General features: G+C 39.1%; 1 non-coding gene across 1 annotated transcript; it reads right to left on the minus strand.

Annotated features, from left to right (window-relative positions):
• Positions 1–13,370: 13,370 nt before the first annotated feature.
• On the minus strand, positions 13,371–13,478 carry LOC112699983 (small nucleolar RNA R71). The gene has a single exon (XR_003152912.1). It is a non-coding gene; the product is annotated as a small nucleolar RNA R71 (small nucleolar RNA).
• Between the last annotated feature and the right edge of the window lie 5,703 nt (positions 13,479–19,181).

Genomic DNA, 19,181 nt, shown 5'->3' on the forward strand with positions numbered 1-19,181 from the left:
CCACTTCCGGGACCCACTTGTTGTGTGTTTGGGATGAGCATTGAAGCTTTCACGTGCATAGGCTATTCCTGGCATTAAACACCAACTTTGGTGCCAGTTTGGGCATTTAACTCCAGCTTTTATGCGAGTTCTGGCGTTTAACGCCAGAAAAGGGTAGAAAGTTAGCGTTAAAACGCCAGTTTGCGCTATCAAATCTCAGGCAAAGTATGGACTATTATAAATTTCTGGAAAGCCCAAGATGTCTACTTTCCAATGCAATTGAGAACGCTCCAATTGGGCTCCTACAGCTCCAGAAATTCATTACGGTGCAGGAGGGTCAGAATCCAATAGCATCTGCAGTCCTTTTTCAGCCTCTGAATCAAATTTTTGCTCAGGTCCCTCAATTTCAGCTAGAAAATACATGAAATCATAGAAAAACACAGAAACTCATAGTAAAGTCCAGAAATATAATTTTTGCATAAAAACTAATAAAAATATACTAAAAAGTAACTAAAGCATACTAAAAACTACATGAAAATACCACCAAAAAGCGTATAAAATATCCGCTCATCACCCTCCCAATTTACCTCTTATGTTTCACTTCTCTAACCACCTGAACTCTCCGTGATTGACCCTCAGACCTTTTGGAATACAATGCAAATATGAATATATGGCAAATAAAAAAAATATTCAAACTCATCTATGAATATATATAGCAAATGAAAACTTAGATGAACATCTTTCAAGTGCCATCACAATTATTTCTATTTTAGTATATTTGAATTAGCCAAAACGTTTATTTAATTTCATCAAAATTAAAAATCAATTTCTATATTTAAAAATTTATAACTGATCTTATAATTGTAAAACAAAATAATTAGAAATACTCTGTTTCTTTATAACAAAGTATAACAAAGAATATTATTCTTTTTTCTATTCATGTTATTCAACAAATATATGTCAAAAGCTTCTAACACTATGAAATCTCTTGCTCTTTTATAAAGGAAAAAATAGAGTTGAGCCTCAAAGTAGTCTCTGAAGTTACACCCAGGCCTTAAAGTATTATTTGAAGTTAATAGTTACCCAAATTTATTCTCGAAGTTGCACTCTAAAACTCATAATAGTCCCTAAGATATTTTTCATCCATCACTTGCCATGGGAAAGCTAAGCTAGAGTGATTCCTGCCACGCTGGTACTGTAACAAATAGCTGATGTGGCATAGGAAACTTTATTTTTGCAATTTAGTCTGTTTTTCCTTTTAAAACCCTAACCCCAAAATTATGTTCGCTACATTCCCTTGTCTTCTTATCTCTTCTCTTGGATACATGCACTGCTATGCTCTCCCACTGTTGCTTCTCCATCGTTTGCGACTTTGCCCTCCACCTCCCACCACACTGTCACCCACCAAATCATTGCCATCTTTAATATCCTCTCCACCGCTCACAACCATGATTGGTACTCCCTCCTCTGACTTCGCTGACAACCTCACCCTCCCTCAACAACAACTCAAGAAACTCACTCCTATTAGACACGAACATATTCCTCTCTCAGATGATTCCCACACATGCCTCGCTGAGGCTTGCCACATTCTCGCTGACCCCCAAAGATGCCAAATTTATGACTTAAAAATTGCTGGTGAATTGTTACCGCTGCAGCAACCACAACAAGAACCACCGCCCAAATTATAAAGTTTTACAGTTTTCAAAATTATATTAAATAATTACGAAAGATAAAATATTGAAAGGTAATGTAAAACACCAATGTTGTGAAGATTGCAACACAATGGTGAAGCTCCAAGGGTGTCGCTACTGTTGCATCTAACAATAACCACCTCTTCCATGGTTCTAAAACAAAGAGTTTGATGGAAATAGTGGGATGTGTTACAAGTTTGGTAAAGCGAGTAAGAAGTACCTTGCGATTATTTTGTTGTTATTGTTCAGGTTTGTTAACTTTATTTGGGGTTATGGTAGTAGTACCACTTGAGATGAGTACAGGTAAAAAAAGTGTATGGGATTGAAAGCACTATGTGTAGTGGCAAGCTTTGAGTTTGAGGGGGAGAAGCTTATTAAGATTTATGTTGATTTGAAAAAGTGGTGTTCATCATCTTGTGTCATGATAGTATACTAATATGTGTATTCTTGGTTAGATCATGGTGGTGATGAAGTTTAGTAATGGGGCTATGTTCTGTTGCTAGTTCTGATGTTTTCAAATGATTTGCAGAGGAGTGTGAGTGAGGACTTATGGCAAAGAAGATGGTTGGGAATAACATGATGAGGAAGAAGCAAAGAGTGGTTCTTGATGCTAATAATGATTTAGGTTTGAATATAATTTGAAGATAATTTGGAAAATATGGTTTTAAAAGTGGAGAAGGGATAAATTGAAAAAATAAAGTTTCCTTCGCCACATCAGCTAGTCGTGCGTTATAGTGCCAGCATGGCAAAAATTAGTCCATCTCAACTTTTTGATGGCAGGCAATGGAGAAAGTGCCTTAGGGACTACTATGAGTCTCGGAGTGCAACTTCGAAGACAAATTTGAGAAACTATTAACTTCAAGGACTATTTTAAGATTTGAGTGCAACCTCAGGGACTACTTTAGGACTAACTCAAAAAAACAACAGGGAAAAGAATAACTACTTATAACTTAATACTCTAAACAAATTAGTGAGTTACTTAGAGCCAGTGGCGGTGCGGAAGATTTGTTTGGCGTGATGGCAGCATGGATGGTGCAATGGTGGCAGTAGTGATTAACCAGTAGGGTTGCATTAGGATTTTTAAAAAAATAATAGGATAGAATAGGGAGAAGGAGGAGGATAACTTACCTAGAGGGAAGAAGATGGCAACTCTGGTGATACAAGGAGCAACGACGGTAGCAGTGGTAGTAACGACAAAAATGGCAACGACACGGTGATTCACACAATGCAAGGAATTCCAATTGAGTCCACGTAGTCTTTGGAGACTATTGGTGGTGGCCAGTGCTGGCAAAGAAGGCTGCTGGAGGTGGTTTAGGGGAAAGATAGAGGGGGAGAAGGTTACAAAGAGTGTGTGTGTTTCAAAAATGAGGGGGTAGGATTCTCGTTTTAAATTTAGGACAAGCTTACTGTCGAATTTATCAATGGATAAATTCAATGGTAACACATTACAGGTCACTAAAGCACAACGCTGAAGGTAATATTTTTCCAAAGGAAAATTTTGAATGGACAACTAAAGAAAAGAAAAAAGTGGAGCTAAATGCCAAAACTATCAATATGATGCATTGCACCATTATCTTTGAAGAATTCAAAAAAGTCTCATGGTTCAAAACAACAAAAGCGATATGGGATAAGTTGTAGCTTACACATGAGGAAGCTGAGCAACTGAGAGAAACCCGTATTAACATGCTTATAAAGGAATATAAAATATTCTTTATTATAGAAGATGAATCAATTGATGCATTGTTTGAGAGATTCTCCATCATCAAATCATCATTAATAACCTTGATACAATGAGAAAACACTTTTCTAAAGTAAATCTTGTTAAGAAGATCTTAAGAAGTTTTACCAAGCAATGGGAGACCATGAATACTGTCATATCCAAAGTTAATGATCTCAACAAGATTACTTATAATGAATTGAGAGGAAAGCTATTGGCTTATGAATCTACACATCTCAACAATGATAACAAGAAAATAGGAGTGGCATTTAAATCAAGAATCACATCAAAAGAAGAAAAATATTATCATGAAGCTCACGTTTGTCTCATGGCTAATCAAACCAATTATGATGAGGTAGACTTTACTAAACTTTCTACAGAACAATTGCATGTGATTATTGATGATTTTACTAAAAGTTCTACTAAACTTCTCATAAATATAGTAAACATAAAAAGGAAAATGATTCCTTTGAAATTTGAAAATGCCAAGCTGATGAGCGGATAATTTATACACTTTTTGGCATTATTTTTAGGTAGTTTTTAGTATGATTTAGTTAGTTTTTAGTACATAATTATTAATTTTTACGCAAAAATCACATTTTTGGACTATACTATGAGTTTGTGTATTTTTCTGTGATTTTGGGTATTTTCTGGCTAAAATTGAGGGACCTGAGCAAAAATCTGATTCAGAGGCTGAAAAGGGACTGAAGATGCTGTTGGATTCTGACCTTCCTGCACTCGAAATGAATTTTCTGGAGATACAGAAGCCCAATTGGCGCACTCTCAACTGCGTTAGAAACTAGACATCTTGGGCTTTCCAGCAATGTATAATAGTTCATACTTTTTCCGAGATTTGATGGCTCAAACTGGCGTTAAAACGCCGGTCAGAGACCCTTTTCTAGCGTAAAACCCCAGAACTGGCATAAAAGCTGGAGTTAAACGCCCAAATTGGCACCAGAGCTGGCGTTTAACTCCAAGAAAAGCCTATGCACGTGGAAGCTTCAATGCTCAGCCAAAGCACACACCAAGTGGGCCCCAGAAGTGGATTTCTGCATCATTTACCTATTTCTGTAAACCCTAGGTTACTAGTTCATTATAAATAGGACCTTTTACTAATATATTTTCATCTTTTGATCATCTTTGATCTTGGGATCAGGTCTTTGAACCCTTTTTTGATTATTTCATGTTATTTGGGAGGCATGACAATTCGGCCATGTCTAGACCTTGTTCTTATGTATTTTCAACGGTGGAGTTTCTACACATCATAGATTAAGGTGTAGAGCTCTACTGCTCCTCATGAATTAATGCAATTATTACTGTTTTCTATTCAATTCAAGCTTATTCTTGTTCTAAGATATCCATTCGTACTTCAACATGATGAATGTGATGATCAAGTGACACACATCACCATTCTCACTTATGAATGTGTGCTTGACAACCACTTCTGTTCTACCTGAAAACAAGCTTGAATGCATATCTCTTGGCCTCCTGGTTCACGACGCATGGTTTCCTCTCCTGACAACAGAGCCCTCCATTTCGTGTGATCATAGTCTTCGTGGTATAAGCTAGAATCAATTGGCAGCATTCTTGAGATCCGGAAAGTCTAAACATTGTCTGTGGTATTCCGAGTAGGATCTGGGATGGGATGACTATGACGAGCTTCAAACTCGCGAGTGTTGGGCGCAGTGACAGTGCGCAAAAGGATCAATGGATCTTATTCCGACATGATCGAGAACTGACAGATGATTATCCCTACATAACCCGTAGCCGGACCATTTTCACTGAGAGGACGGACGGTAGCCATTGACAACGATGATCCCCCAACATACAGCTTGCCAGGGAAAGGACTGCGCATGACTGGATGAAGGCAGTAGGAAAGCTGAGATTCAGAAGGAACAAAGCATCTCCATACACTTATCTAAAATTCCCACCAATGAATTACATAAGTATTTCTATCTTATTTTATGTCTTATTTATCTTTTAGTTATCAAAACCCCATAACCATTTGAATCTGCCTTACTGAGATTTACAAGATGACCATAGCTTTGATAAACCACTATTTTATGGTTTACAATGTGTTTAATTGTGTGGTTTTATCATGGTCTTTACCCACTTATTCATATAATTAGCATGCATTTATATTTCCTTCCTAAAATTATTACATGATTGAAAACTTACTTTCTAGAGACCCTTTAATTAGGTATTTTAATCCCCTTTTATTCCATTCGATGCCGTGATCTGTGTGTTAAGTGTTTCAGGCTTTATAGGGCATGAATGAGTGAGAGATTGGGAAGGAAGCTTGCAAAAATTGAAGGAATACAAGAAATTGAGGAGATGACCAGCCAGAAGTGATGCGTACGTGTTAGCGACGCGACCGCGCGGAAGAGAGGAATTCACAGTGACGCAGCCGCATGAGTGACGCGGACGCGCGGATTGGAAAAGCAGAAGTGATGCGGAGGCATGGACGACGCGCCCGCATGGAAAAGAAAAACGCCGAATGACGCGTCCGCGTGACGTGAGCGATTGGTGCACGAAATTGTGATCATCAATGGCGCCATCAACATGGTACGCTCAATTGCAATCTCAACTCTTTATCACAACTTCGCACAACTAACCAGCAAGTGCACTGGGTCGTCCAAGTAATAAACCTTACGCGAGTAAGGGTCGATCCCACGGAGATTATTGGTATGAAGCAAGCTATGGTTATCTTGTAAATCTCAGTCAAACGGATTCAAATGGTTATGGAAGATTGATAATTAAAAGATGAATAAAACATAAAATAAAGATAGAGATACTTATGTAATTCATTGGTGAGAATTTTAGATAAGTGTATGGAGATGCTTTGTCCCTTCCGTCTCTCTGCTTTCCTACTGTCTTCATCCAATCTTTCTTACTCCTTTCCATGGCAAGCTGTATGTTAGGCATCACCGTTGTCAATGGCTACAGTCCCGTCCTCTCAGTGAATCCAGTGATTCTTTTGCGTCTGTCACTAACACCCCACAATCGCGAGTTTGAAGCTTGTCACAGTCATTCAATCCCTAAAACATGTGCCTTATTATTGGTTATTGTAAATATTTTTCTTTTACTTGTTTATTTGTTTTTGTTTCCCCTTTTTATTTCTATTAGCCACTATGAGTTCTCACCCCTTTCGCTTTGAGTTTGGTTCTAATTTTGTTGAAAGGAATGGAAGCTATAACAGGAACATGCATCAAGGTCAAAGCAATCAAAGATGGATGGAGCCAAGAGGATCTGATCAACCCTTTAGGCAACAACACCTTCCAAGATATCATGGACAAAGACCTTTCTACAAATGCATACCAAGCTGATATATATGGTGGACCCCCTTGTAGTTACCAACAAGCCCCACCCTGTGCTTATAGACCATCCTCTCAACATAGCTTCGAACCACCACACTCACAAGCTCCTTTTCACCATTCACCACCGTATGATCCTTATCCACCCCAATACCAATCCAATTACTCCCAAGAACCACCACTTCCCTATGCACCATGTCCATATCCATCACTTCAAGAATCACAGGCTCGCCTCAAGGAAACAGTAGATCAATTTCATGCAACCCTTCATCAACTAGAGCAAGCAATAAATCAATTATCTTCCAGATGTTCAGACACTCAAGGAACTCCCATCGCTCCATGTGGACAATCTAATGAAGAACGTAGCACGAAGAAGATACTAGAAACTTTAGTAGACAGTACAGAGCATGACTTCGTACTGGAACAAGTAGAGGAAGCTATCATTGTAAAAGAAGAATAGTTGATTGAAGACTTAGGAGACACTGAACCTCCAAGGGAATCCAGAGTTGTGGAGAATTCTATCAAGGACGTTACAATTGATGCTAAGGAGGATAGTGCACAATCCCCAAAGCAGGTATCTTATGAAGAACTGGACGGAATAACCCAAGACGCAAGTTTCCTTGATGATGATAATCACAAGTCAGGTTCTCTTAGTAATGAACTTACATCCGTAAGTGAATTCTGAGACAGGAGAATCTTCCCCGAGTGAGTACGAAGATGATGCTGAGGTAGATTTTTCTCAACCCCCAACTTATGACTTGAGTGATACTGAGGAAGAAATCGAGGACTTTGATCAAGACATGGTTGAAATTGAAGAAGTTTACAAAGAAGTAGAGGAATTCACAGAAGAACACAAGGGAGTAGAGCTTGCAAAACCACTGGAAACACTTATCCCAAGGCCACTACCACCCAACTCCAACGTCAAGTGGGTAAAATCCTTAACTTTTATCTTTACTTTTCCACTTGAATATGGTTTACTTGAAACAGATGGCTGATGAGTGAATAATTTATACGCTTTTTGGCATTGTTTTTAGTATGTTTTTAGTATGTTTTAGTTAGTTTTTATTATATTTTTATTAGTTTTTAATTAAAATTCACTTTTATGGACTTTACTATGAGTTTGTGTGTTTTTCTATGATTTCAGGTATTTTCTGGCTGAAATTGAGGGACCTGAGCAAAAATCTAATTCAGAGGCTGAAAAAGGACAGCAGATGCTATTGGATTCTGACCTCCCTGCACTCAAAGTGAATTTTCTGGAGCTACAGAAGCCCAATTGGCGCGCTCTCAATTGTGTTGGAAAGTAGACATCCTGAGCTTTCCAGCAATATATAATAATCCATACTTTTCCCGTGATTTGATGGCACAAACCGGCGTTCCAAATCAGCTCAAGACTTCCCGGCGTTTAACGCCGGAACTGGCACAGAAGTGGGAGTTAAACGCCCAAACTGGCACAAAAGCTGGCGTTTAACTCCAAGAAAAGTCTCTACACGAAAATGCTTCAATGCTCAGCCCAAGCACACACCAAGTGGGTCCGGAAGTGGATTTATACGTCATTTACTCATTTTTGTAAACCCTAAGCTACTAGTTCTCTATAAATAGGACCTTTTGCTAATGTATTTTCATCTTGGTAGCTATCTTCGAGTAGTCTTATGCTATCTTAGATCATGGGGCTGGCCTCATGGCCATGCCTAGACCTTGTTCTTATGTATTTTCAACGGTGGAGTTTCTACACACCATAGATTAAGGTGTGGAGCTCTGCTGTACCTCGAGTATTAATGCAATTACTATTGTTCTTCTATTCAATTCAGCTTATTCTTGTTCTAAGATATCACTTGTTCCTCAACTTGATAAATGTGATGATCCGTGACACTCATCATCATTCTCACCTATGAACGTGTGCCTGACAACAACCTCCGTTCTACCTTAGATTGAGTGGATATCTCTTGGATTCCTTAATCAGAATCTTCATGGTATAAGCTAGAATTGATGGCGGCATTCTTGAGAATTCGGAAGGTCTAAACCTTGTCTGTGGTATTCTGAGTAGGATTCAAGGATTGAATGACTGTGACGAGCTTTAAACTCGCGATTGTGGGGTGTTAGTGACAGACACAAAAGAATCACTGGATTCTATTCCGACATGATCGAGAACCGACAGATAAATAGCCGTGCTGTGACAGAGCGCGTTGAACATTTTCACTGAGAGGACGGGACTGTAGCCATTGACAACAGTGATGCCCAACATATAGCTTGCCATGGAAAGGAGTAAGAAGGATTGGATGAAGACAGTAGGAAAGCAGAGAGACAGAAAGGACAAAGCATCTCCATACGCTTATCTGAAATTCTCACCAATGAATTACATAAGTATCTCTATCTTTATTTTATGTTTTATTTATCTTTTAATTATTAATCCTCCATAATCATTTGAATTCGCCTGACTGGGATTTACAAGATGACCATAGCTTGCTTCATACCAACAATCTCCGTGGGGTCGACCCTTACTTGCGTAAGGTTTATTACTTGGACGACCCAGTGCACTTGCTGGTTAGTTGTGCGAAGTTGTGATAAAGAGTTGAGATTGCAATCGAGTGTACCATGTTGATGGCACCATTGATGATCACAATTTCGTGCACCAAGTTTTTGGCGCCGTTGCCGGGGATTGTTCAAGTTTGGACAACTGACGGTTGATGACATGTCATCATATACCTATTTTTCTATGCTTTTTCATACAAGAAATTGATGAATTGTGCTTAAATATTGAATGCTTTTGTACTTAAATGATATATTTTCTTGATATTTTAATTTTATAAATCTTATAGAAAAAAAGAAGAAAAAGAAGCAAAGAAGCACAAAAAAAGAGGAAAAAAGAGCTTTGGAGCACACTTTGAAGTTTGAGCACACTTTGGAGGCTTAGGCCACGCTTTTAAAAGCGTGGCCCATGACCAAATTAATGAAGAATAGGCAAACAGCACACACTGCCCTGCTCTTGCCAAGGGCAGGGCAGAATCGTGATGCAAAGTGAGGTTGGAAGCAAGAATTTCGCTAAGGTAAAATCTGGGCGCTCACAGCATGACCATGCCTCCTTCAAAGGGCTATAACTTGAGCTACAGACGTCCAATTGATGTGCTTCCAGTTGCGTTGGAAAGCTGACATTCAGAGCTTTCCAACGATATATAGCAATCCATATTTGGCGCACAATTGGGGCAGGAACGAAAGGCATCTTTAAGGGCCATGAGAAAGCAAGAAACTAAGCCTTACTTTGGTGCCAAGAAAACCAAGGAAAAGAAGTAGCGTGTGCATCCACCAAGTTTCGAACTTGGAACTTCACTTCTGGAAACACTGCCCTGCCCTCCGCGAGGGCAGGGCAGCATTTTGGTGATGCACACAGGCGCACCATTCTGGCGCACCAAGGGACGGTTCGGCAGCACCAGCAGCACGCACAGGCACCAAACTGGTGCACCAAAAATTTATGCCCTGCCCTCCGCGAGGACAGGGCAGCATTCTGCAGCACCAACTTGCACACCACGCTCGCACCAAGGCCGCACGCATCAATTCCTGCCCTGCCCTCCACAAGGGCAGGGCAGCCTCCTGGGAGTGTCATGGGCCAAAAATCAACCAAAATTCAATTTAATTCAATTCCTCACCAAATTGAATCAAGGCCAACCAAACCCATTTCTCCTCAAATCCAAAGCAAGCTAAGCCCACATCATCACTCAAAGGCACATGGATCAATTAAATTAGGATTTTTATTTTTGTAATTTGTTTTAATTTCATTTTCATTTTTCATTTTGTAAAGCCTATATAAGGCATCATTTCCATCTTTGTAAAGGAGGCTTGCGACATTAGGGAGTAGTAGTAGTAGATAGCTCTCTCTCTTTGAGTTTTCATTTCTGCTTTAAATCTTGGGTAGAGAATTGAAGAAATTCTGTTTCAATCTCACCTTGAGATCTCTTGTTTACTTTTTCTGCATAATTGAAATTCACATATTGCTTCATCTTCTCTTTAACTCTGCAATTTATTTTTCTTTTTTCTTCTGCAAATTGTTCTCTGTTGGATCAAGGAAGGGATTGAGATCTAGACTTGTTTTCTAGTCTCCTCCATCCCTGAGATCTTCAACTTTCCCTTAGCTATTGAAATTGAGCTGCATTTTACTTTCTGTTTCATTCCTCTTCTGCTACATTTACTTTTCTGCAATTTCCTTTCCTGTATTCTGCACTTTCACATCTTTGTTCACATTGAGCTTGATTTAATTTCCTGCACATTTACATTTTCTGCAATTTAAATTTCTAGTTGCTTAATCTATTGCTCTCTTAAATTTCCTGCACCCAATCCCCTTTACATTTCCTGCAATTTACATTTCGTGCAATTTAAGTTTCAGCTCTTTTACTTTCTTGTTCTTTAAGTTTCCTGCAATTTTATTTTCTGCATCTTTTAAATTCCTTGCAATTTACTTTCTGTTGATCAACTTCACACAATTCACTCAATGTTAGCTTGACTAAACTAATCACCCACTAAAGTTGCTTGATCCATCAATTCCTGTGGGATTGACCTCACTCTTGTGAGCTATTATTACTTGATGCGACTCGGTACACTTGCCGGTTGGATTTGTGTGTTGGAAATTTATTTTTCCACAAAAACACCATCAACGGTTCATCTTGTTGCTTAGATTAGGTATTTTTCTTCAAAATTTTTAAGAATGAATTCTAGAGTTTCAAGGTGATGTTCTTATCATCACCAAAGCTGATTGATTTTCATCAATTTAGCTCTTGAATGTAATGTCCTGCTGAAGCTTGGCTAGCCATGTCTAATCTTTTTAGACTAAAGCTTTTGACTAACATTGCATGATTCCTAGGATTCTTATTAAAAATTTTGAATCTCTTTATTTTCTTTTCCATATAATTTTTGAAAAATAAAAAAAATTATAAAATCTTAAAATCAAAAATATTTTTATGTTTCTTGTTTGAGTCTAGTTTCTAATTTTAAGTTTGGTGTCAATTGCATGTCTTTATTCTTCTAATTTTCGAAAATTACATGCATTATGTTCTTCATTGATCTTCAAGTTGTTCTTGATGATTTTCTTGCTCTGATCTTTAAATTCTCTTGTTTTAAGTGTTTTGTTGTTTATCATATGCATTCTCAATTTGTTTGTGTCAGTAGTATACAAACTTCTAAGTTTGGTGTCTTGCATGCATTGTTTATTTGATCTTAGTTTCATTTTGATTATTCCTCATCATTAAAAATTTTTAATTTGTGTCTTTTCAAGTCAATAATACAGAGAATTGAAGATTCAGAACATACAGCAGAGGAATTACACAAAAAAGCTGGGCGTTCAAAACGCCCAGTGAAGAAGGAAAACTGGCATTTAAACGCCCAGCCAGGTACCAGCCAGGGTACCTGGCTGGGCGTTTAACGCCCAAAAGGGTAGCATTTTGGGCATTAAACGCCAGAATGGATACCATTTTGGGCGTTTAACGCCAGGATGGCACAAGAGGGAAGATTTTGTTTTTAATGCAATTTTTTTTAAGTTTTCATAATTTTTCAAAATCAATTTCTTTCCTTTTTCGAAAATACTTGCTAACAATTAATGATTTGATTCAACATTTCAAGTATGTTGCCTTTTCTGTTGAGAAAGGTTTAATGTCTGAATCATATCTTTTAAATTTTTTGTTAGCCAAGTCATTAATTTTAAAAATCAAATCTTTTTAAATTGTTTTTCAATCATATCTTTTTAATCATATCTCTTTAAAACCATAACTTTTCAATCATATCTTTTTAAACACATCTTTTTCAAAATAGTTTTCAATCATATCTTTTTGATTTCTAATTTCAAAATCTTTTTCAAAAATCACTTTATTTCTTTCCAAACTTTAATTTTCAAAAATCATTCTTCAATTTTTCAAAATTTCTTCAAAATATTTTAGTTTATTTTCGAGAATTCTTCCCCTCTTCTCACATCCTTCTATTTATGGACTAACACTCCTCCTCAATACACAATTCGAACTCTATCCCTTTTGATAAGTTCGAATTCTTCTACCTCCTCCTTCTATTCTTCTTTTCCTCTGACACCTCAAGGAATCTCTATACTGTGACATAGAGGATTCCATATTTTCTTGTTCTCTTCTCTTTCATATGAGCAGGAGCAAAGATAAAAGCATTCTTGTTGAGGCTAACCCTGAACCTGAAAGGACCTTGAAGCGAAAGCTAAGAGAAGCTAAAGCACTACTCTCTGTAGAGGACCTAATAGAAATCTTCAAACAAGAAGAAGACATGGCAGCCGAAAACAACAACAATGCTAACAATGCAAGGAAAGTGCTTGGTGACTTTACTGCACCTACTCCCGACTTCTATGAGAGAAGCATCTCTATCCCTGACATTGGAGCAAACAACTTTGAGCTTAAACCTCAATTAGTTTTTCTAATGCAACAGAACTGCAAGTTTCATGGACTTCCATTGGAAGATCCTCATCAGTTCTTAGCTGAATTCTTGCAGATCTGTGACATTGTCAAGACCAATGGGGTTGACCCTGACATCAACAGACTTATGCTATTCCCTTTTGCTGTAAGATACAGAGCTAGGATATGGTTGGACTCACAACCTAAAGAAAGCCTGAACTCTTGGGAAAAGCTAGTCAATGCCTTCTTGGCAAAGTTCTTTCCACCTAAAAAATTGAGTAAGCTTAGAGTAGAAGTCCAAACCTTCAGACAGAAAGAAGGTGAATCCCTCTATGAAGCTTGGGAAAGATACAAACAATTGATCAGAAAGTGTCCTTCTGACATGCTTTCTGAATGGAGAATCATAGGTATCTTCTATGATGGTCTGTCTGAATTGTCCAAGATGTCATTGGACAGCTCTGCTGGAGGATCTCTTCATCTGAAGAAGACGCCTGCAGAAGCTCAAAAACTCATTAAAATGGTTGCAAATAACCAATTCATGTACACTTCTGAAAGGAATCCTGTGAACAATGGGACGAATCAGAAGAAAGGAGTTCTTGAGATTGATACTCTGAATGCCATATTGGCTCAGAACAAAATATTGACTCAGCAAGTCAATATGATTTCTCAAAGTCTGTCTGGAATACAAGCTGCACCAGGCAGTACTAAGGACGCTTCATCTGAAGAAGAAGCTTATGATCCTGAGAACCCATCAATGGAAGAGGTGAATTACATGGGAGAACCCTGTGGAAACACCTATAATCCTTCATGGAGAAATCATCCAAATCTCTCATGGAAGGATCAATAGATATCTCAACAAGGTTTCAATAACAATAATGGTGGAAGAAGTAGGTTTAGCAATGGCAAGCCTTTTCCATCATCTTCTCAGCAACAGACAGAGAATTCTAAGTAGAGCCACTCTGACTTAGCAACCATGGTCTCTGATCTAATCAAAACCACTAAGAGTTTCATGACTGAAACAAGGTCCTCCATTAGAAACTTGGAGGCACAAGTGGGTCAGCTGAGTAAGAAAGTTACTGAACTCCCTCCTAGTACTCTTCCAAGCAATACAGAAGAGAATCCAAAAGGAGAGTGTAAGGCCATCAACATGGCCGAATTTGGAGAGGAGGAAGAGGCAGTGATCGCCACTGAGGAAGACCTCAATGGACATCCACTAGCCTCCAATGAGTTCCCTAATAAGGAACCATGGGAATCTGAGGCTCACACTGAGACCATAGAGATTCCATTAGATTTACTTCTGCCATTCATGAGCTCTGATGAGTATTCTTCCTCTGAAGATGACGAAGATATCACTGAAGAGCAAGTTGCTAAGTACCTTGGAGCAATCATAAAGCTAAATGACAAGTTATTTGGTAATGAAACTTGGGAGGACGAACCCCCTTTGCTCACCAAAGAACTGGATGACTTGAATAGGCAGAGATTACCTCAAAAGAGACAGGACCCTGGGAAGTTCTCAATACCTTGTACATTAGGCACCATGACCTTCGAGAAGGCTCTGTGTGACCTAGGGTCAAGCATAAACCTCATGCCTCTCTTTGTAATAGAGAAGCTAGGGATCTTTGAGGTACAAGCTGCAAGAATCTCACTAGAGATGGCAGACAATTCAAGAAAACAAGCTTATGGACTTGTAGAGGATGTTCTGGTAAAGATTGAAGACCATTACATCCCGGCTGATTTCATAGTCCTAGAGACTGGAAAGTGCATGGATGAATCCATCATCCTTGGCAGACCCTTCCTAGCCACAGCAAAGACTGTGATTGATGTTGACAGAGGAGAATTGATCATTCAAGTAAATGAAGAATCCTTTGTGTTTAAGGCTCAAGGATATCCCTCTGTAACCATGGAGAGGAAGCATGAAGAGCTTCTCTCAAAATAGAGTCAAACAGAGCCCCCACAGTCAAACTCTAAGTTTGGTGTTGGGAGGCCACAACCAAATTCTAAGTTTGGTGTTGAACCCCCACATTCAAACTCTAAGTTTGGTGTTGGGAGGTTCCAATATTGCTCTAAGTATCTGTGAGGCTCCATGAGAGCCCACTGTCAAGCTACTGACATTAAAGAAGTGCTTGTTGGGAGGCAACCCAATGTTATATTTTCCTTTTGTTATTTTATGTTTTCTGTAGGTTGATGATCATGTAAAGTCACAAAATCAATTGAAAAACCAAAAATAGAATGAAAAACAGAAAGAAAAACAGCACACCCTAGAGGAAAACTTGCTGGCGTTTAAACGCCAGTGAAGACAGCAAAATGGGGGTTTAACGCCCAGTCTGGTACCATTCTGGGCGTTTAACGCCAGAAAGGGGCACTAGACTGGCGTTTAACGCTAGAAAGGGGCACCAAACTGGCGTTTAACGCCAGAAAATGGCAGCAGCCCGGCGTTTAATGCTAGGATTGGCAGAAAGGGCATTTTACACACCACTTGGTGCAGGGATGAGCTATCCTTGACACCTTAAGATCTGTGGACCCCACAGGATCCCCACCTACCCCACCACTCTCTCTCTTCTTCACCCATTCACCAATCACCTCAACACCTCTTCCCCAAAAACCCCTCACCTATCAAATCCCACAATTCTCTTCACCACTCACATCCATCCATCATAAAACCCCACCTACCTCACCATTCAAATTCAAACCACTTTCCCTCCCAAACCTACCCATAATAGCCGAACCCTACCCCCCTCTCCACCCCTAAATAAACCCTTCTTCACTCGTTCATTTTCACACAACCTAAACACTACTTCTCCCCCTTGGCTGAACCACAAAGCCCCCTCCATCTCTTCTATTTTCTTCTTCTACTCCCTTCTTTCTTCTTTTGCTCGAGGACGAGCAAAACTTCTAAGTTTGGTGTGGTAAAAGCGTTGCTTTTTGTTTTTCTATAACCATTTATGGCACCTAAGGCCGGAGAAACCTCTAGAAAGAGAAAAGGGAAGGCAAAAGCTTCCACCTCCGAGTCATGGAAGATGGAGAGATTAATCTCAAGGGTGCATCAAGACCACTTCTATGAAGTTGTGGCCAAGAAGAAGGTGATCCCCGAGGTCCCTTCCAAACTCAAAAAGGGTCAACTTTGATCAAAGGTTGGACCAAGTCCTCATGGATACCACTAAGAAAAGGATGAAGCAAACAAGAGATCCCACTTATGGACATGAGCATGAGGAAACTCCTCATCATGAAATCCCTGAGATACCTCAAGGGATGCACTTTCCTCCACAAAATTATTGGGAGCAAATCAACACCTCCCTAGGAGAGTTAAGTTCCAACATGGGACAACTAAGGGTGGAGCACCAAGAACATTCCATCCTCCTCCATGAAATTAGAGAAGACCAAAGAGTCATGAGAGAGGAGCAACACAGGCAAGGAAGAGACTTTGAGGAGCTCAAGCACTCCATAAGATCTTCAAGAGGAAGAACGAGCCTCCATCACTAAGGTGGACCCGTTCTTTAATCTCCTTGTTCTTTATTTTTCTGTTTTTCAAATTTTTATGCTTATGTTTATCTATGTTTGTGTATTATTACATGATCATTAGTGTCTTAGTGTCTATGCCTTAAAGTTATGAATGTGCTATGAATCCATCACCTTTCTTAAATGAAAAATGTTTTTATTACAAAAGAACAAGAAGTACATGATTTCGAATTCATCCTTAAAACTAGCTTAATTATTTTGATGTGGTGACAATACTTTTGATTTCTGAATGTATGCTTGAACAGTGCATATGTCTTTTGAATTTGTTGTTCATGAATGTTAAAATTGTTGGCTCTTGAAAGAATGATGAAAAAGGGGACATGTTACTGAGGATCTAAAAAACCATAAAAATGATTCTTGAAGCAAGAAAAAGCAGCGAATTCAAAAAAAAGAGAGAAAAAAAGAGCAAGCAGAAAAAGCCAATAGCCCTTTAAACCAAAAGGCAAGGGTAAAAATAAAAAAGATCCAAGGCTTTGAGCATCAGTGGATAGGAGGGCCTATAGGAATAACATCCTGGCCTAAGCGGCTAAACCAAGCTGTCCCTAACCATGTGCTTGTGGCGTGAAGGTGTCAAGTGAAAACTTGAGACTGAGCGGTTAAAGTCGTGATCCGAAGCAAAAAGAGTGTGCTTAAGAACCCTGGACACCTATAATTGGGAACTCTAGCAAAGCTGAGTCACAATCTGAGAAGGTTCACCCAGTTATGTGTCTATGGCATGTATGTATCTGGTGGTAAAACTGGAAAACAGACTGCTTTGGGCCACGGCCAAGACTCATAAAGTAGCTATGTTCAAGACTCAATAACACTATCTGAATTCTGAGTTCCTATAGATGCCAATCATTCTGAACCTCAAAGGATAAAGTGAGATGCCAAAACAGTTCAGATAATTTATACGCTTTTTGGCATTGTTTTTAGTATGTTTTTGTTAGTTTTTATTATATTTTTATTAGTTTTTAATTAAAATTAACTTTTCTAGACTTTACTATGAGTTTGTGTGTTTTTCTATGATTTCAAGTATTTTCTGGCTGAAATTGAGGGACCTGAGCAAAAATCTGATTCAGAGGCCGAAAAAGAACAGCAGATGCTGTTGGATTCTGACCTCCCTGCACTCGAAGTGGATTTTCTGGAGCTACAGAAGCTCAATTGGCGCACTCTCAATTGCGTTGGAAAGTAGACATCCTGGTCTTTCCAGCAATATATAATAGTTTATACTTTGCCCGAGATTTGATGGCCCAAACCGGCGTTCCAAATCAGCTCAAGACTGCCCAGCGTTTAACGCCGGAACTGGCACAGAAGTGGGAGTTAAATGCCCAAACTGGCACAAAAGCTGGCGTTTAACTCCAAGAAAAGTCTCTACACGAAAATGATTCAATGCTCAGCCCAAGCACACACCAAGTGGGCCCGGAAGTGGATTTATACGTCATATACTCATTTTTGTAAACCCTAAGCTACTAGTTCTCTATAAATAGGACCTTTTGCTATTGTATTTTCATCTTGGTAGCTATCTTCGAGTAGTCTTATGCTATCTTAGATCATGGGGCTGGCTTCACGGCCATGCCTAGACCTTGTTCTTATGTATTTTCAACGGTGGAGTTTCTACACACCATAGATTAAGGTGTGGAGCTCTGCTGTACCTCGAGTATTAATGCAATTACTATTGTTCTTCTATTCAATTCAGCTTATTCTTATTCTAAGATATCACTTGTTCCTCAACTTGATAAATGTGATGATCCATGAAACTCATCATCATTCTCACCTATGAACGTGTGCCTGACAACCACCTCTGTTCTACCTTAGATTACGTGGATATCTCTTGGATTTCTTAATCAGAATCTTCGTGGTATAAGCTAGAATTGATGGCGGCATTCTTGAGAATTCGGAAGGTCTAAACCTTGTTTGTGGTATTCTAAGTAGGATTCAAGTATTGAATGACTGTGACAAGCTTCAAACTTGCGATTGTGGGGCGTTAGGAACAGACGCAAAAGAATCACTGGATTCTATTCCGACATGATCGAGAACCGACAGATGAATAGCCGTGCTGTGACAGAGCGCGTTGAACATTTTCACTGAGAGGACGGGACTGTAGCCATTGACAATGGTGATGCCCAACATACAGCTTGCCATGGAAAGGAGTACGAAGGGTTGGATGAAGACAGCACGAAAGCAGAGAGACGGAAGGGACAAAGCATCTCCATACGCTTATCTGAAATTCTCACCAATGAATTACATAAATGTCTCTATCTTTATTTTATGTTTTATTTATCTTTTAATTATTAATCCTCCATAACCATTTGAATCTGCGTGACTGAGATTTACAAGATGACCATAGCTTGCTTCATACCAACAATCTCCGTGGGATCGACCCTTACTCATGTAAGGTTTATTACTTGGACGACCCAGTGCACTTGCTGGTTAGTTGTGCGAAGTTGTGATAAAGAGTTGAGATTGCAATTGAGCGTACCATGTTGATGGCGCCATTGATGATCACAATTTCGTGCACCAATGGCTAGCTTAGAGCTCTTTGTGGCTTTAAGAGTAAAAGGGAAATGACTCGCACTCAGAGCTGGTATGCGAG

The sequence above is a fragment of the Arachis hypogaea genome, chromosome 6, assembly GCF_003086295.3.
Source record: "Arachis hypogaea cultivar Tifrunner chromosome 6, arahy.Tifrunner.gnm2.J5K5, whole genome shotgun sequence".
Classification (NCBI taxonomy): Eukaryota; Viridiplantae; Streptophyta; class Magnoliopsida; order Fabales; family Fabaceae; genus Arachis; species Arachis hypogaea.